Genomic DNA, 17,640 nt, shown 5'->3' on the forward strand with positions numbered 1-17,640 from the left:
TCAAAGGCAGTTGTATCACCAAAAACCTTTGCCAGTCTGGGTGACAACTCCCTGGGTGACAACACACTCTATAGGCAGTGTCTTAGACAGGGTTTCTATTGTTGCACACAACAATATGACCAAGAGGCAAGTTGGGGAGGAAAGGGTTTATTCAGCTTATACTTCCACATGGTTGTTTATCACTGAATGAAGTCAGGACTGGAACTCACAAAGGGCAGGAACCTGGAGACAAGAGCTGATGCAGAGACCATGAAGGTAAGCTGCTTACTGGCTTGCCTCCCCTGGCTTGCTCAGCTTGCCTTCTTATAGAACCCAGGACCACCAGCCCAGCACCACCCACAGTAAGCTGGGCCCTCTTCCCTTGATCAATAGTTTAGAAAATGCCTTTCAGCTGGATCTCATGGAGGCATTTTCTCAAGGGAGGTTCCTTTGTAATAACTCCAGCTTGTGTCAAGTTGATACACAAAACCAGCCAGTACAGGAAGCTTGACAGGACTCAGAGTCTTCTCTCCTAAGTCATTGTTACTGCTTATATATCCTTGAGGATGGAAGGGTTTTGTGAACCTGGTAAGTTTCTGGGACTTCCTGAGACTTGTGAGTTGTTCATTTCCTGAGACTTAATTCCAGGATGAAATGTCTCATTTGGAAGGAAATTGCTACACAGCAACTCTGTGAATATATATGCATACATATCACCTGTGGTGGGTTAATTTTGCTTGTCAATTTGATAGAATTCCATCATCATGGAAACAAATCTCTGGACATGTCTGCGAGGAATTTTTGAGACTGAGTTAATTGAGGTGAGAGGACTCCCTCTAAATGTGGGTGGCATTTTACAAGCTGGCAGTGCAGGCTGAGTAAAAAGGAAGAGCTGAACACTAGCATTCATCTCTCTCTCTCTCTGCTTCCTGTCTGTGGAGGCCATGTGACCAGCTGCTTCCTGTCTGTGGAGGCCATGTGACCAGCTGTCTCATGCCTGCCACCGGGCTCTCGGCTCCACGATGGACTGCATCCTCAAACTGTAAGCTAAAGAGCAGAGCAAAATGTGACACCGCAGCAATAAAAAGCCAGTTGTAATGGTTTGAGATCAAAGTCTTGGCATTGGCAAGAGGGAGGCGGACAGATCTCTGGGGTTCAGTTACCAGTTGGCCTAGCCTACATGGTTTGTTCCTGGCCAGGGAGAGATCTTGTCTCCAAAACCAAAGGTGGAAGCTGGACAGAAGGCTCAGTGGGAAAGAGCATTAGCTGTACAAACATGAAGACCTGAGTTTAAATTCCCAGAACTTGTGTAAAAGGCCAGGATGACCAGGCACCTGTAACCCCTGTGCTTTGTGGGCGGAGACAGAGCATCACTGAGGCTTGCTGTCAGCATCTGTCTCTAGACTCAGTGAGAGACCCTGTCTCAAGGAAATAAGGAGGGTAATACAGCAGGACACCCAGTGCCTTTTTCTGGCCTTTACATGTATACATATGAATGTGCGCACCCACTCACGAATGTGTGCATGTGCCGCATGCATGTGCACCCCGCACATGAACAAACCCAAGTGGCGGGTGCCTAGAGAGCTATACCAGAGGTTAACCATGGCTTCCAAAGGCGCTAGTATATCCATGCTTTCCCACACACACATTAATGCTTGTGTTCATGTGTTTGCATGTACAACACACATACACACACACACACACACACACACACACACACACACGAGAGGAGAGGGTGGGGTTAAGAACAACCTTTGGTACTGTTACTCATGGGCTGTTCAACTTTTTTGTTCCAGGCAGGATTTCTCCTACTTACATTCAACATGGTCATGTTGGACACAGGGGTTACAAAAAAGGAAAAACGAGGTTCCAGCCAGCTCAGAACATCTTGTACGGGTACACTGGGGCAGAGGACCCAGAGCACTGGAAGTGACTTTCTATTTTTAATCCCTGTGAATCAAAGTAGGGGTTTTTGTTGTTCTGTTGTTTGCAATTTGTAAACATTTGGTGTCCTTAATTAGCTTTGAAACCCAGAAGAGCACACATGCCCTTTTGTTCTTTGGGGCCCACGTTAGTGCTTGGTGTCTGCCTGCAGCTACACTTTCAGTCTTAAGGCAGGCTGCTGCATCAGGAGAGCTCAGAGAGGTACTCTGAGGACAAGCTACAGAAATGAGGCCACAGTGCTCTGTCCATAAAGAGCTCCAGAGCTGCAAAAACACTTCCCACAAGACAGCAATGGAAGGCTCCGGACTGAGAGAGCCTTCTCCAGCAGCAGAGGTCACACAGCTGAGTCTTCAGTCTGAGGGAATATGGAAAGCTGTAGGAGGCACTGGCCTTGCCAGCCTGTTTACAGCCAGGATAGAAGCCCTTCCTGGAAACAGGACAGAGAGATGCCTCTGCACTCAAGCCTCCAGCAAGTGAACTGCCACCACCGCCAAAACACGGGGCTAGCGAGGATCAGGGAAGATAATTCATGGTGGGAAACAGATTGCAACTTAGAACTTCAAAACCTGCTTTCACGTTCACACTGACTGTTCTCTTTGTGCTTTGTCTTTAATTTCTGTGCATCAGTTATTTTCCTGTATGTACCTGTCTGATTCCCATGGAGGCCAAAAAGAGGGCACCGAATTCACCGGAACTGTGGCTATAGACAGTTGTAAGCTGTCACGGAGGTGCTGATATCCAACCCAGAACCCTTTGCAAGTTCGGCAACACTCATAACCACTGAGCCAACTTCCAGCCTCTTACCCTGACTATTCCTAGGTGGAGTTTTAAGAATTGCTTTCCAGCACTGGGGAGATGATTCAATCAATAAAAGTGCTTTCTGTGCTCACACATGAACCAGAGCTGGTTCCAAGAACCAGTGTAAAAAGCCAGGCAAGGCAATACAGCTTGTATTCCTCCGGCTGGGTGGACTCCTGGTGCTCACTGGCTGGTCAGACTAACTTACTTAGTTTTGGGCCATTGAGAGACCGTGGCTAGGGGAAAAAAAAAAAAAAGGAAACCGCTTCAGAGGCCACCCTCTGTCTGCCACACTCACACAAACAAGAACACACAAGTGTGACGAACGTCATGACTCAGTTTATATACAGGGAAAGAAATCCCTGGAAATGGACAGCTAAACTCCACACGGGTGATATGGTACACCCATAATATTGTCCAATTCTAGGACATTCTAATGGACTCATTTGGTGAAATTTCCTTAAATTTCAAATAATGTGTAATTTTATAGGGCTCAGCACTGGCATCTCCTGGTCGTGACCAATGTCTGCTTCTCACTGTTCCGTTTCACAGTGTTCTCTCCCCCACCTCCCCATCTGCATCCCCCAAGAGGCAGAACTCTCAGGCTCGGTGTCTTACTCCCAGGGTGGCTCACACACATAGGCAGGGCTCAGGTCCTGATGGAGCACATGCATGTCACGTGGTGTGCTTGACTTCCTGACAACACAGGTGCCCGTATGGAAATAGTTTCTGATGGACCTTGGGCAATCACCTCACAAACTGCTACACACACAGTCTTATTTTGTGTTGTGTGATTTTAGAGACGGTGCCTTGCTACACAATCCTGGGGAGGGGGCTGGCTTTGAACTCATGACTTCTTATCTCAGCTACTTGAATTCTAGGCTTCTTGCCTCATTTCCACAGGACAGGAGCCCTGGTCCTGCTTCACAGAACAGACATTAACCTGATTCCCATTCTAAGCCTTGAGCTTGGTCCAAGGATACTTCATTGGGTACCAAGTCTCAAGTTTGGTTGCCCAGAGTGAGAGTCTCAGCAGATTATGCAGGAAACTCATCCCAGGAGGCTCTAGGTTCCACATTCAAGCACAGCCAGATGTCCAACATCCTAGTTGGCTCTCCAGACTGGCTTCTAAGGGCACAGGAAGCCTTTATAGAGTAGAGAGTGAAGGGTGTGTGTGGTCAGCCTCACATCTGAGAGCCTAGAGCCTAGGATGGATGGGGGCTGTTTTGAAGATGAGAAGAAAGAGGGAGACTGAGTTCATGTCCTCACTTGTATGGACGGACTGGTGAGAGTCTCTAAGGCTGCAATACCTGGAGACCAAGTATGGTCATCTTTGTGATGTCTGTGGACTCTAGACAGCCATGCTGATGAGAAGAGAGGAGAGAGCTGCTGCCAGCCTCTCAGGCCTCCTGGTTCTTGTACATCATTTCAGAATATTATTTCTGTAAAGTTAAGCTCTCTTGTCCACTTACTTCTTTGGGGCTCTCCAGAGGGAGCCAGCATGTCCGACTCACTGACATAGGGGTTCTGCCCTTCACAGAGAAAGGTGTTCTTCTCTGAGTAATTTCTTTAATTTGGAAGCATTTCAGACCCAGAAATTTCTTTTCCTAAAGAGAAGAAAGAGACACACAGCTTCAAAGAACCAGGAAGGCTTATGTCATTGGGTATTATGACACCCAAGCCAGTCAGTCCACTGGCCCTGACATAAGCCAGGGGCAGCTGCCATTGCTGGAGCATAACAGGGATGCCTGCTTTCATCTGTACAATCTGCAGAGCTCACCAGCACCTTTCTCTTGCTGCCCTCCTGACAGGGCTGAGGGGTTAGCCAGGCCTCTGTTGTCACCCACAAATGAGCACCCTGCCCCCACTGTGCCTCCAGAGCAGGCGGCACCAGTTCCTGCTCCCTTGTGGATTCCATCAATTCCATCACGTCTACATGATGGACAGTTTGTTCACAACATCCACACAGGTCAGGAAGTGCTGAAAACGGTTGTGGGGGGCAGGGCTGGGAGAGGGCTGGAAGGGGCCTGGGAGGGGGCAGAGAGAGGGTTAGGAGAGGGCTGGGAGCTGAATTGCAGTGATGCTTTGCCGTCTACCTGCTCATGTATGCATCTACCTTGCTATTTACTTTCCTCACTTTGGCTCACACGTTCAAAACAGAAACTATGGCTACTGTAGAGCCTTCTCTGAGCTGCTGATGCTTACAACTCAGCTCCAGAGGTAAAGAAGCTGGTTTCCAGACCACTCTTGGGGCCCAGTCATCTGCCACCAGTCACCAGCAGGGGCCACGGGCTTTATAAGGTCACACTGCCCACACCTGGCTAGTTGCTTCCTCCTTGAGAGGAGGTTAGGGGCCTGCTCTCTGCTGCTGGCTCTCTTTTCCACAGGAACAAAATTTTGCTTGGGGTTCCCTGCTGGGCTTATTGGTTTTAGGGAGCTAAGATGCTGTATGAGGCTGAGGGGCTGCACAGAGCTGTATCTGAGAGGAGACCGATGAAGAAAACATGAGCCTTTGGTTTCTGTGCTGTGTTCTGGCTGCAATAAAATAATCCAACAAGAACAATGACTTAGAGAAAGGTGTGTGTGTGTGCGTGTGTGTGTGCACGTGTGTGTGCGTGTGTGTGTATGTGTGTGTGTGTATGAGTACATGTGTGTGTGTTTATGTGTGTACATTTGTGTGTGTATGTATGTGTGTGTATGAGTGTGTATGTGTATGAACGTGTGTGTATGAGTACATGTGTGTTTATGTGTGTGCATTTGTGTGTGTGTGTGTGTGTGTGTGAAGATGTTCAACTCTGAAGAGCCAGTAGTCAGGGTGACACTCAGAGGTTGTTCACCGAAGCCCTAGACCCTAGGTGTGAGGCTAACAGTTTAGGGGGTTGCTAGAGTCCACAGGGAAGGATGGAGAACTCACACCTACTTTCACTCACACCCTGTACCCCCTTTTCCCCTTCCCATGCTGCCTTGCTCCCTCTCACACTCAGTTGTTCTTCTAGCACATAACCCTGCTTCCTCTCCACCTTCCTCAGCCACTTCCTCTGTACCTCTCCTTGGTCCTCTCCTTTTCCACCTGGTTCTTCTTATACCCCTTTCCCTTTCCAGTTCTCAGGGTCGAGCTCTGAGCCTGCCCAGGATAGGCAGTAAGTGGCCATGAGTCCACCCAAAGGCCATTGAGGGAAAGAACACATACCTGCAACAAGTCCTTAGCCTATGCTAACGACTGCCTACATGGTACATGTAAAAACATGAGGCTGCTTGTTATAAATTTGAACCTGAACTTGTTATTGGGATCCATGTAATATATTTAAATATAGATCAATAGAATTCTCCCCAGCACACACACACACACACGAACTACTGCAAACAAACTAAGATTCCTGCCCCATTTCCATGGGTCGTCCACTCTCCTGGACCTTCTTCTACCCACATGTTCCCAAGTAAGTTTCATTCCTACCTGGGGACAAAGGTTGCCTGGATGGTGGTCCCAGCACACCTTCACAGTCCCCTTCCTCTCTCTGACATGGTCCTTCCTTACACACCCAGGAGCCCCTCACACCCATGTAAAGTCCCTATACCCCTTTGCTCCCCCACACTCGGGTCCTCACAGTTAGTGTATCTGTGTTTCTTAGCACTTACCACAATACAAACATTGTATCGTTTTTGTGTCTGCTCACCTTGTCTCACCTCAGTGACTTGTGATGTCTTTCCCCGTGGATGCTGAAGTTCCTCTGTACATGTTCAAACTTCCTGTACAGGCATCGGTTCTCAACCCATGGGGGGGGGTTCTCAACCCCCATGCGGGGTGATTCCTTTGGGGGTCAAATAGTCCTTTCACAGGGGTTGCCTAAGATCATCCTACGTATCAGATATTTACATTATGATTCACAGCAGTAGCAAAAATATAGTTACGAAGTAGCAAAAAAAAAATAACTTTATAATTGAAGGTCACCACACTATGAGAAGCTGTATTAAAGGGCCGTAGTATTGAGAACCACTGCTCTAGGGAGATACCTGGATTAGGCTCCCCTGTGGGGAGACACTACTGTATGGAGAGCTGCTGTGAGCTTAGTGGGATTTGAGGGGCACCCCATGTCACTGTTAGAAAGAGGAGGCTCAAGTGACTGGGACTATTTGTCTCCAGTTGTGTAACTGATGGCTGACAGGGTACCGGCACTCATGGGAAGAACAGAGGTACTGGGGATAGTCTCTTTGACTGGAAAGACTGAATTAGGCTCCGAAAGACTTAGTCAGTCAGGGCTGAAGGCTGGGATCTGGTCACCTGCCAGCCAAAACCTCAGAGAGAGTTAGTGACCAGTTGGAGGAGACTAAGTCTGAAAGAGTCAAGGCTACCAGGTCAGGACAGGGCTGGTCACAGTCTAACAGGCTGGTCCATAGCGAGACCACCTGTTAGACCACAGAAACCCTTCAAAGGTCCCTGATCTGGGTGTGGTGACTCCAGATAATGAGGTCACCACAGAGAGCAGAGGGATGTGTGGAGGTCAGAGTGGCATTCCACACTTTTGAAAGCACAGGTGGCCTTCGAAATTCCTCGGCTGGTTTACTTGTGGCTTGCTTTCCTAACTTCTTCCCACCCCACCCCACCCACGACACACACACAGACACACAGACAGTCACAGAGTTCTCTCTCTGTGCTCCGCCAAGGTGCCCTGTGCACTTGCGATCTGGGGTGGTCAATGAAAGAGTTAACATCTATTAAAGCAGTCGCCATAGGAGACTGCGCTGTTTACAGAAAAAAATGAAACCAGAGCCAATAATGACTTTGTCGTCTTTGCACTGGTATGGGAGCAGAATGAGAGGCTGAGTCAGAGTCAGGACTTGCACATACGCATGGAGAAGCAAGAAGTCCAGGGCCAGCCTCCCTCATTCATACTCCACCATGTTGGTTGTTTGGTTTGTTTGTTTTTGAGCATCTCTCAGTGAACCTGAAGTCCCCTGATTCAGCTAGGCTGCTTGGTCTGCAAGCCCCAGGGAGCCTCTTTTACTATCTGCCTTGTAAGGAGGATCACACGTTCCCAACAACACTACCTGACATTTTATGCAATGCTGAGAATCCAAACTCAGGTTCTCATGGTCTCCGGCAAGCATTTTACTGATTGAGCTGCCTCCCCTTAATAGAGTCTTGTTCTGTCCTGCCGTGGCATCTGAGGGTTTGTTGGGTGGAAACATTTCTCTTGCTCTGTTGAAACCTCCCAAATCGTGATTAGGCAGAAGGTCTCCGGTGTTCAGTAGCAGACCTAGATCTGTCAGTCGGGCTGCCAGCCCTCATTTGTAAGCTCTCTGTAAGGAGTACACAATTGTACTTATTTTCTGTCCACTCCCGGGCCAGCTAATGGCTGCTCCTGAGTCATAGTGCATGATTCAGCATTACCTCCTCCTGGGTCTGCAGGAGGAACTGACGTCTCCTCCTCAATGCAGCCCTTCTGGCCCCTGCGGAGTTCATAATCCAATGCATTGCATAAGCAGCTGTGTATAGGGAGCCTTCTTTGCTTCCTGGACTCACAGGGCCAACAAAAGGCTCACTAGAGTGGCAGGGGCTTCCTGTCTTTCATTTCATAATGCTCACACTTGGATGTTAGCCAGGGAATTTGGAAAGACTCACCTTTCCTGGTATTGCTGCTGCTTGCTCACTGTAGCCCGGGAAAGCAGTCTTGGTGAGGGGTGCAATGGCCGGCCAGCCTTGGAGGTTGGGGTGCTGGCTGAGGGCCAGGTATGCAGTTGACCCCAGTAGTGATGGAAAGTCAGGAGCACAGGGTTATGGTCCCTGTGCCATGAGTACCTGGCAATCCAAACGTGTTTCTCTCAAAACAAAACAGAAACAAACAGTTCCCCAGGGTATACAGGAGTCTAATCTGACCACAGCTGAGTTACAAGGACTGTATATGTCACAGGTAAGGTACCTGGAATAAAAAGATGTCCCTAGAGATGATCCCTTCAGCCCTGGCAACTGTCACTTGTCATGTGACCTACCACACAGCCCATCCAAAAGAGCAGGCAGAAATAGAAGAAGTATAGTCAGAGGGTGAAGCTAGGATCCAGGTCTGCATCCAGAACAGGAGAGTAGCAGGAGGAGGGGACACGGAAAGCCCTGTCCCCCTCATGTATGCAGCATCAGCACGCACACAGCACAGGGCTAATAGAGTGCACATCACAGTCCAGCAGACGGCTGGTGATCTGTGACAGGGGCTAAGAGACCAGCACTGAGTTCCTGCTTCTCCTTTATGGGGAGATCTGTCTGGTGTCTGACAACTGCCACATGCCCTCCAGGGTTAGCGTGTCCCTTGACTGTCTATCCCACCACAGGTTCAGTCTAGACCAGACAGGCTTGTTGGAGGTACTTTGAACTATAGTGCTATGACTGGATTTCCAGGCAGGAGCCCCAATTCCTCTTCCCACATGGGATAATGACATAGACTGCTACCTCATGGATAATGAATGCTACCTCATGGGTGACCCCTGTGAACTACACATCCCCCCACTCACTCTGACCCCCGTGTTTTCTCTCCTGTTCTAGAAATGCTGCAGCAAGAAATCTTCAAACCCTCATCCCTTCCCACAACATCGGCCCTTCTGAGAAACCACTTCTCGGCCTTGTGCTATCTCCCACTCCCGTCAGCCTTGACCATCAGCCATCTCCTTCCCTGGACTGACAGCTCCTCACCCTTAGGCTTCAGGCCTCCTTGATCTACATTCAGCCAGAGACCCTGTCTCAAGGGAGTGAGGTGGAGAACGATGGAACAGGGCACCTGCTGTAATTGGCTGGCTTCCTTGGGCTACACATACAAGTGCATACACACATGAACCACGTTCACATAAAAAGTTAGTGTCATTATAGAAATTAATCTGGAAGACTGGAGTGTTTGAAGATGGATTTTGGTGGCACAGGCACAAGGGCACACGAGAAATTCAGAAAACGTGGAGAAAAGACTGATGGAAGTTTCTGGAAATGTTTATGAAAAGTTGAAGCAGGCAGGGATAGCCTGATCTACACCACAGCTCTAGTCCTGTCTCGAGGGTGTGCGTGACCACAGGAGCATTGCTTGGATCTTCTGTGCCTGATTCTTACAGATCAATGGCTTCCTAAGAGACGAGGAAAACATCCCGTCTGGGGCAGGAAGGGGAAGGCTGTGAGGAAACTGGTTCCTGTGACAGCTGTTATTCCTGGGCTCTCTCAACTTTTGTGTTCCAGGAGCCTCCAGGACCATGGCCCTGAGTCAGCGCCTGACAGTCGAAGGATGGCCTTTTCCTGGCCATTCTCTTAATTGCCCTCCTGCATTCTCCCGCTTCCTGGCAAGGGCTCTGTGGAGGAATGGGAGAGATTTCAGGTCTTCTTCCAGGAAGACTGTTAGTCACTTCAGCCAAGTGTATCCCATGGTGACAGCTGCTGTACCCCGACAGCTGGGTCCTGCAGGAAGCTGGGCAGGGCTCCTGAGCAGGGGAGCAGGTGAATGGAGAGGAGATACACTCAGTCACCCCAGATGTAGAGGAAAGGTGTTGGGAAGCCCGGGTATGATCCCGTCGTGCATACCTTTCCAGATGACAACTTAAAACTCTCCACAGAGCGTTCTGTTGCCCACTTATACAGCATCTGACTTCTGGGCTTCTGGAGCTACAGTAGTCCAGCAGGCTATCCCTCCCACAGCTCAGTGGGGGAGGGGCAACAGATAGGTGCACAAAGCTGGGCAAAGTGTTCACCATCACCATGGTGTCCAGTGGCTCCAACCCGTCATCACTCCAATCCCAGCGCAGCCCCGATTGGATCGTTCGATGTGCAGAGCAACTGTAGACTCTGTCCCCAGATCTCACTGTATATTGTGGAGCGAGGCCGTCTCCAGTGGTAGTAAAACACAGCAAACACTTCTCCACTGCATTTCTGGTTCTGGGTGTCTGATTGGTCCTTCCTGATCCCTCATTGCTTTCTTTAATCCACTTTAAATTGTCTCCTGGGGAGGAAGCTACAGCCACTGTGGTTAACAGGTGTAGGCTTAGATTTTTCAAAACCTACTTTAATAAGGGTTCTCAAATGCTTTGATCCCCCTTCTAGCCCGCTGTCCAAAGGTAGGGGGAAAAAGACGGTAAATAGGACAAGGGGGTGTGGACCTGTTTAGAAGGAGTTCTTCGGGGGCTCCCAACCTCTGTTGTTAGGATACGAGCAGTTCAGTTCACAAATGCCATCAAACAAGACTCAGCAGCAGGGGCACAATCCAGCAGAAACAGCCAAGTCTCTACCGAATCAGCACGAGTCAGCGGGAGTCAGCGGGACCAGCCGGAATGCCAGGAGTTCTCTGCCATGCCTCTCTCAACAAAGTGAGGATCAGCGACGACAAGAGACCAGTGAGGAGTTGTACAGCTAGCTCTGTAAGTGCCCCATCACTGCCCATGGAATCCCGTTTATACTCTTTCCAAACATCACGTGTCCTCCCACGGGTCTTCCCTCAGCCAAACGCCACGTGAGTCTGCGTCACGTGATACACTGAGACACTTCCACTTCAGACAGCACCTCAGCCTCACTTACTTATGCCTAAGAGAAATAGCTATGCTGAAATTTAGATTGTGTGTGCATACATGTCATGTGCACAGGGATGTACATGTGTGTGTATGTGTGTGTGTGTGGTGTGTAGACTAGAAGACAACCTTGACTCTCATTCTTCCAGTACCACCCACCTCTTTTTAACATTCTATTTATTTTCCCACTTATTTATTTGTATGTGCACACACACACCACAGCACTCGTAGAAGCCAAAGGACAACTTGTGGGGAAGCAGTTCTCGCCTTCCACCGCGTGGATCCTGGGAATCAAAGGAGATTGAACTCAAGTCAGTGGGCTTAGCAGCAGGCTCCTTTATGTGCCAAGTCATCTCGTGGCCCCCACCTTGTATTTGAGACAAGGTCTCTCACTGGCCTGCAGCTTTGTCTAGATGGCCACTGGGCTCCAGGGACCTCCCTCTTTACCCCGTCCCCAGCAGTGGCATTATCAGCCTGTATCAAAGCATATGGCTGCTTTTTTTTTTTTTTAATGGGTTCTAGCAGTTGAGCTCCTCTTCCTCCTCTTCTTCCTTCTCTTCCTCCTTTTCTTCTTTCTCCTCTTCCTCTTCTTCCCCCTTCTCCTCCTCCTCTTCTCCCTCCTCCTCCTCCTCTTCCTCCTCCTCCTCTTCTCCCTCCTCCTCTTCCTCTCCCTCCTCCTCTTCTCCCTCCTCCTCTTCCTCCTCCTCTTCTCCCTCCTCCTCTTCCTCCTCCTCCTCCTCTTCTCCCTCCTCCTCTTCCTCTTCCTCCTCTTCTCCCTCCTCCTCTTCCTCCTCCTCCTCTTCCTCCTCCTCCTCTTCTCCCTCCTCCTCTTCCTCCTCCTCCTCTTCTCCCTCCTCCTCATGCTTACATAAGGCAAGCACTTTACCAGTCAAGCCATTCCCCCAGCCCTGTTTATTTCTTATTTATTTACTATTTATTTATGTCTCTGTCCTTTGTTGAAAAGACTTCTGTCTTAATGTGTTCAAGAACACGGAATGAAAAGGCTGGGCCTGTCATGGAAGTATCTGTTGACAGATGAGTTTCACTGTCAGGGAATCGTGTGGAAATCTCACTTCTTCATCCTGAGACCCAGGATGCGCACGTGTGAAGGCAGCTCTCTTGTCTTCCTCCTCTTCCATTCTTCCTGTCTTTGGGGTGAGTGTCTTAGGATCCCATTAGGATAGAGGAAGTACTGGCTTGCTGGCACAGGCCAATGCTCTTTGCTGACATCCCTGGGTTCAGTGTGTCTCTCTCAGGCTCCTGAAAGTGATGCCTCCTGACTCCTCAAATGCACTCTCTGATACTGACCACTCATGATCTGTTCTATCTTCCCAGCATGCAGCTCTCTTCCTTTCCTCCCCAGGGAAGGTTTACTCAGCCTTCAGACCTCAGGTGACACTGTTACCTCCTCTGTGAAGTCAACCTGTGCAGGATGTCCCCACCTCTCACGACCTTTGTGTTCCCTTCTCAGTAATGTCTTATGATTATGTCTTAGCCTCTTTTCTGTTGCTGTAACAATGTGCCCGAGGCTGTGTAACATTGCTTTTACATAGCTCGATGTTATGGAGGCTTAAGATCATGGAGCCAGTGTTTGCTTGGCTTCTGCTATGAGTCTCACGACAGGAGAGAAAATGGGAATGAAGGAATGAGAAACATTATGGGGTACTAAAGACAAGGAGAGATGCCATGCTTGCTTTAGAACAACCCACATGGCACCACATCTTATCCCATCTTGTGAGATGGGCTATAATCCCAGGAGGCATGGCCACCTTTTGACATGCTTTTGGAAAACATATCTTTGAGTCATGGAAGTCTCTTGGTTCTTTTAATCTGGGATCTCAATGCCCTCAGCCAGCCTATGCCTGATGTTTGCTAAGTTTTCAATATAAGGTCTTGATGTGTGTGTCCAGTTTTAACTTGTTTCCTTATGTTGAGTTATCATTACACATTCTGTGTGCTGGCACATCAGAAGATAAATAATTCACAAATATTTGCTTTATTGCGCTCTGTAGGTGCCACCCATGCTCCAGTTGGCAACTCTTGACATTCCTTTGTCTCCTAACAGGATGGCTATGGAGGGGCAGGAAGCATAGGTTGAGTCTCAGTGATTTATGGACTGGCAGGAACAGGTGCTAAGTCTCACCATGGCCACGTTGTAGGAAAGGGTGCACTAACTTCCTCCTGCCTAGGTCAAAGTTGATCAAGGGACTGAGGTAACTGTGGCTAGCGGAGCAATACCAAACAATCCCAGCAGTAGTAAAGGGTGAAATGCCATGGCTGAGATTTACCCAAGACTTTGACCTTTTATGACTGGGTCACTGAGGATGGGACAAGTGGAAAGTTTTGTTCCAAACCAACACTCAGGTACCACAGTAAACATGGGGAACTCCTAATAAGAACTTGAGGGTGGCGGCCAGTAAGCTCCAAGCAAAGGCAGATGATGATGAACCAAGTTCATATCGATGAATGACATGGTAACAGTTGCGTAAATGGAGACCTGCTACTGCAAGAGAGACCCCGCCCACTCCACTGAGGTGTGCGCTTCCACCTCGGATGGGGCTGGAACTGTGTGCCTCGAGGCCATATCAGCACAGGGTTGGTAGCTTCCAACTAAAGCCATCTGTATCTAGTTAAAAATAAAACCCGGGCTGCCAGAAAGCCAGTCCTGGCAGGTCAGGGGCTGGTGAGAGAGGCCTTTAGGGTGAGCTGGTTTGTTATTGGAAGTCATAGTTGCCATATGTTTTCTGTTTTATGATGCGATCTGTGTCCAAGACGTGCCAGGGAACCAAGTGGTGGCTCACCTGCATGATCTTGTCAGTTACGCGCCTTAAAACAAACATGTTTCTGTGTAAATTTTTTGACCAATAAACCCTCACAGATTCAGGTGAGGTAAGACTGCACTGAGTGAGTAGTTTTAGGTCTCATGGGACACCCTACAGATGGCACACTCATTTAGACCCTGTGTCCCACTATCTGTGATGGTTGGTCTTGAATGTCACCCCGATGGGATTTAAGAGTCACCTAGGAGACACACCTCTGGCCTTGTCTGGCCTTCAAGAGAGGTTTGACTAGGAAGGAAGATATACTTTGGGGGTGGTGGGGGTGGTATTTCTTTTCTTTTTAACTAACATTGAAAGTGTTTGACTTCATTATGGTATTTGTGAGCATCAAGGCCAAGCCTATTCCAGCCTGCTATAGCTCATCCCTGGTTCACAAATTTTCCCTGAGATAGTTCTTTCATATTCAGCTTTATCTTGGGGTCAGCATCTCAGACACTCTAGATAAATGTAAAATCACAAATGTTTTATATACAAAACATAGCAACTAAAAATCTGCAGCAAAACATGTTGGGAATGGAAGAATTATATAAAAATGAAAGTCAACCACAAGTACCAGACAAAAATTAAAACCAACGGTGAGACTTATGAATTCATCACCCATCAAACACCTAATAAAACTTACAAGTTTGTGGAACAAAAAAGAGGGGCTTTTGTATCTATAGGGTGATGGCTCAGAGGTTAAGAGCACTCCAGTTCCTGCAGAGGATCCTGGTTCCGTTCCCATCATTCACAACAGGTAACTCACAACTACCCGTAAAGCCAGTTCCAGGGAATCCAGTGCCACCTCTGTCCTCTGTGGGCTCCTGCAAGCATGTGGTGTATATTCATAAACTCGGGCATATACACATAAGTAAACAAACAACCTCCTTTTAGTGATGAAATTGATACTTGAAGAATTAAGAACTGTGCCTTTAAACATTGGAATAAAAAGCCAATCAAAACTGAAACGTGGCATAAATTAGAAACTTAAATGTTTTCATTAAAAGAGAAAGTTGACAAATAATGAACAGAAAATAAGAGAGCTGTTAAAATAGATGAAAAGAAACCACAGGGGACCTGGGAGGTGGCCAAGCCACTGAGAGCACTTGCAGCTCCTGCAGAGGACTCAGGTTCAGTTCCCAGCACCCACATGGTGGCTCATAATAATTTGTAACTCAGGTTCCAGGGAATCTGGCACCCTCTTCTGGCTTCTGTGGGCACTGCACACATGTGATACACAGACATACAAAACACTCATATATCCAAAAAATAATTTAGAAAACAAAACATGGAGAGGCACCCAGCAAACTTAATAGTGAAGTTAGCGATGATTTTTTAAAATGTTAAAAACAAAAAAAAAATTGGAGAAATAAGTCTAAGAGCTAATTTTGTGAAAGTTCTAACATGTTAGTCCTTTACTCTCAGACTTCATTTCACTGTGTCACACATATACACATGCATACACATACATGCACACACACAGGTACATGCACACACATGTACACATGTGCATACACATGTACACATGCACACATACACATGCATATACATACACACACACACACACGTCTCTCCCTCTTCCTAGCACCACCACTGGAGGCCATGGAACTTCAATATAAGAAGTTTAAAAGGACATACTCATTCCCTAACCCTGAACACAAGATGAAAAAATGTAATCTCCTAAACCAGACATCTTCCCTGATTTTTATCTCATGGCTACTGTGGTTTCAGTAGAATCCAGAGCCCAAGAACTTAACCCACTGGCTCTCCTCCTCTTCCTATTCCCTCCCCTTCCTCTCTCTCTTTCCTCTTCCCTTCCCTTCATCCCTCCCTCCCTTCTTTTTCCTTTCTTCCTATTGAATACCCTATTGAATGTGTGCATGCAGCAGTGAGTTTTATGACAACCTTGGGTTTTGCCATGAGGAAGGGCTAATGGCAGCCTGATTATTTCAGAGGACTTTTGGGAAAAGGCCTTCCTTCTTCTCTTCACTCCTAGTTTGTTTTCTATTGGTATGATAAAAGACTGAGCAAATCCAATGGTAGCTCTCTCTCTCTCTCTCTCTCTCTCTCTCTCTCTCTCTCTCTCTCGTGTGTCTGTCTGTGTGTGTCTCTGTCTGTGTGTGTGTAGAGTACATTTCATCATGCACATTATAGTCCATTGAGAGAGGTCAGGGTGGGAAGCCCAGGCAGAACCTGGAGGCAGGAACTAAAGCAGAGACTGCACAGGATCGAGCCTTACTGGATTACTTCCCATTTCTTACAAGGGCCTAGAGTGGCACCACCTACATCAGGCCAGACCCTCCCACCTCAATCATTAATCAAATAAATATCCAACAGATTTGCCTGCAGGCCAGTTTGATAGATTCCCTCTTCACAAATGTCTCTAGTTGTATCAATTTGACAAAAACCAAAGCAACACGTCCCCTTCACCGAGGGTTTTATGATATCTGTGGGCACTGGCTTCTTCAATGCAGTTCAAGCTGTCACCCTACTCTCAGGCTCCCAGAAGATTGTCACCCCAGGTGAGCAGGTCACCTGTCTCTTACACTCAAAGGGTCAACTGATCTTGACCCAGATGTATGTAACACTGAGTGTTAGGTGACCAGTGGGAAGCTTGTTGGGTTGGGGGTGGGCACACACTGCCATAGCACCTCAGCAAGACCTCCGTACAAGACAGGGACACTTGGCACTGTGTCCCTGCATGTCCCACTCACACCTTCCAGAGACGCTGTACTTGTGGGGGTATGTTTGCTTATTGTTTCCCGATGACCCTGGAGGACTAACTTCTCATGCTGGCCAACCCCCACCTCTGCCCCTCACCCCACCCTACCCCACCCTACCTGCTCCATGTTTCTTTTGAACAAAAGGCCCCGTGGGTCTCAGAGCACCTGCCCTGCTTCCATCCACAGAGGCCAGAAAGCTGGTTGGTTTTCCAGAGGCCCAGGCACTGCCCTGGGTAACCAAAGCTCCGTCTTTTATTATACTCTGTTCCGTTTCCGGTTTCCAGAGCCTGAACGGATCTCCAAGCTGACTTCCTTTCTTCCTGGCCCGAGGAGAAAAGGCTGGGCTTAGAAGCGCTTATCCTCCAAGGCTTGGCATGACCAAGAAGCTCTACACTCAGCACCTGGACGACAGAGACCTTCCCGAAGCAGTTCTGGTGACACTGAAAACCGTATGTCACCTGCTCACCTGTACCCTGAACCCCACATGATGTCCCAAGGATGAGAAACTGAGAATCCAGTTCCCAGAGTGACTGAGTTTCCATTATTTTGTTTAGTAAGGGCAGCGGGAACTAAAGACCGCTCTCTGATGAGTTACAATGTTGCATTTGGCGTCTGGGTGAGTGATGATCACTTAGACATTTACAATGTTGCATATGGGGCCTGGGTGAACCTTGCAGGGAAAGTGGGGTGTTGGGCTTAGGAGTGACCATCAATTAAATCAGTGCCTTCCTTCAGAAACAGGAAAAGCAAGAATCCCAGCACACCTGTGAGGAACCCAAGTGTGGAGGCGCTGCTTCCTGTGTAAACACCAAAAATACAGGAAGCAGGGTTATCTGGGCAGCCGAGGAAAGTCT

General features: G+C 48.2%; 1 long non-coding RNA gene across 1 annotated transcript; it reads right to left on the reverse strand.

The window, feature by feature from the left end:
• Positions 1–204: 204 nt before the first annotated feature.
• Positions 205–7,245, reverse strand: LOC143434906 (uncharacterized). The gene is made up of 3 exons (XR_013104761.1): positions 6,396–7,245; positions 4,194–4,328; positions 205–1,026 (listed from the first exon to the last, which is right to left on the reverse strand). It is a non-coding gene; the product is annotated as an uncharacterized LOC143434906 (long non-coding RNA).
• Between the last annotated feature and the right edge of the window lie 10,395 nt (positions 7,246–17,640).

This window comes from Arvicanthis niloticus, chromosome 18 (assembly GCF_011762505.2).
Source record: "Arvicanthis niloticus isolate mArvNil1 chromosome 18, mArvNil1.pat.X, whole genome shotgun sequence".
NCBI lineage: Eukaryota > Metazoa > Chordata > Mammalia > Rodentia > Muridae > Arvicanthis > Arvicanthis niloticus.